Source organism: Triticum dicoccoides, chromosome 2A (assembly GCF_002162155.2).
Source record: "Triticum dicoccoides isolate Atlit2015 ecotype Zavitan chromosome 2A, WEW_v2.0, whole genome shotgun sequence".
Classification (NCBI taxonomy): domain Eukaryota; kingdom Viridiplantae; phylum Streptophyta; class Magnoliopsida; order Poales; family Poaceae; genus Triticum; species Triticum dicoccoides.
Window position 1 is genome coordinate 19949068 of NC_041382.1, and position 2702 is coordinate 19951769.

Here is a 2702-nt window from a genome sequence, read left to right on the forward strand (position 1 = left end):
GATGAGCATGCACCCACAAAAATTATGGATGTGAACTATGGATATATGGTCCTAAACTAGCATTTGTCAACAATTTTGCACATCCAATATTATGGCGTAATTTTTTTCTCTCGTTGCCCCTGATGTTGACATATTTAAAGTCCAGTGATTTATAGGCTTCATTTCAACCGCAATAATCTTGATCGTCTGTAGATCATTAATGTAAATTGTTATTTTATGTGATACGAAGTTCATATTTATATCATTTTAACCACTAGCCATGGTATTTCCTGCTAGAGACGACGTCTGCGGATGTAGATATTCATCGGATCCCGCCCAAACTTCGTGTCAAAAATTTTGAGGTGCCGCTCTCGATATTTTGGATTTGGTCCCAGTTATAAAGTTCAAATGAAGATGAAAAACCTAATCTAACCCAGTCATGGTGGGCCCCAGGTAACGTCACCATTGGATTTTCTCGCCGAGAAATTTTTGATTCCCATCTAAATTTGGAGGCGAAAGATACCACGGAAAATATTTCGATGTGGTCTCCATATGTGGCCCCTGCACGTCGCGCGTCCTTTTTCGTCAAATGTCAACAAACGGCTACGCTCAGTTCAAAAGCAGGATTGATCCACTGGATGAGATGTGTACCTCCCTCCGTGAGCTTGCGGCAATGTGCTCGCGGCCGTCATCCTCCACGCCTCATTGTCCCGTGAAGCTAAATAAAGAGCAACAAGCATATTTGTTCAGGAAAAATCAAACACCATTGCAGCATGGCAAAGCTTTCTAACTAGAATCTATGATAAATCTTTCAGAATTTTTTGTCCAACATAAATACTAATAATATGATTTTTTTAATCAAACAAAATTTATTTTGTATATTTAAGTTTGACAAAAAAACTGAAAGACTTATCCTATATTCTAGTTAGAAAGCTTTACCACGCTGCATAGGTTTGAACTTCAAGATATATTTTGTCTGAGAGAAACAAAAAAGAGAAATGTACTTGCACAAATCGTGATGCGGAAAATGAATGGCTAAATAGAGAGGGCCTGAGTGCAGGTGCTCTATTATATATTTTCGGGCAGAAAACGGGGAGACAGTTGTGGCCCGATGATGTCCCAGGAGGAGGGGTCCAAGTGCAGCCGACCTCTATGCTTGGCGTCGTGGCGCTGGGCGGCAGCGCCATGGTTGCGGCTTCGGAAAGCTTGGGAGAAGGCACGGGGATGAGGTCAGCGTCCATGGCGGACAGAGCAGACCCACAGAGGACTGGGTCGCCAGGCAGAGACGGTCTGCGAGGAATGCCTGCCGATGGCGGGTCACCTTGGTCAAGGTGTCGGTGGTGCTCCGAGGGGTTGCTCCATGGCCTTGGTGTCCTCCACTTATGAGCGAGAGAGAGATAGAAATCATGATAGACGACAGAGGGAAAAGGAAAATTCGGGAATTACAGCTTCGACGCCTCTATTACCGGTTCGTCCGATCGTGGTTATCGCAAGGAGGAGGTAGCAGCGATGTGCGATTGCATATACAAATCCTATATGTAACTTCTTTTTGAGGGGTGAATCTTAGACGTAACTTTTTTTGAGCCAAAAAACCTAGACGTAACTGATATGGACTAGCAGCACCTGTTTTTTCTTTTTTTGATGATCCGGTCCATTTCTTCGTGCGTCATAATAGCCGGGCGGGCTTTTGTTTCGGCCAAATGGGCCTTTGGCCTGATGGGAAGGAGGAAACGAAGGAAATAAACTGTAAAAACGGCATAAGAATTTGAGCTGCGATATTAGTTAGGTAATATTGTATGTGAAGATTTGTGGTGCTATGGTACTTTTGTTTGTTTGTTTGTTTGTTTTGTATTCTATATGTTGATCAGGCCAGCTGATATTATTAATATTTGTTTAGGTAACTCCAACATATAGATCAGAATGGATTGTAGTGTATGTATAAACTCAGATTTTGTCTGGTCTACTGAATTGCTAATGTAACCCCATTTAATTTCTCAGCATGGAAAAAATGCTCAGTTGTTTACTTTAAATGTATGTGAAGTTGAGAAGCATAAGTAGGTAGCTAGGATGCATGTTTTGAATTTTTGCATTGAGATTCAGATAATACCACAGTTGAGATTGCTAACCCTGATGTTGATGTATGATGTTTCCGGAAATATCTAGGAGGCTATAAACAAATTTAGGTTGTCAAGGACGGGAATACATACCCTCTTCCCAAACTAGCATCCCAAAGTACCTGTGGTCTACAAATTTTTTCATCAGAGACTTTTTTCCGGCGTTGCTCGTGAGTCGTGACTAAAGTAGATTTATGTTACTTGGGTGACAAGAGAGTTCAGGGTGATCAAGGTGCCTTGCATTAATTGGGAAATAAACAAGTTGTAATGAGTTGATTTTCTCTCTCCATAGCAATGCATGGGCATTCAACTATGTATCTCGTTATGTAGACAAATGCATGTATGATACTTTAACAAATAGATAATTAAGTTTTTCTTAAGATGAATCTGGATATCACCACATATGTAAGTGTTTTTCCATGACAATGCACGGACTCACGAGCTAAAATGGAGGATTTGTTTCTTCCATTGCAACACACGTGCATTTTTGCTAGTATATAACAAGGTAAGGAGAGTTTCAGGGTTCTTTTATTTATAGTCATCCATCACTAAGGTATAAGTAGTAGCGCGTCCACTCTCGGCGTCGATAACGTTGTATGGCAGTAAGTC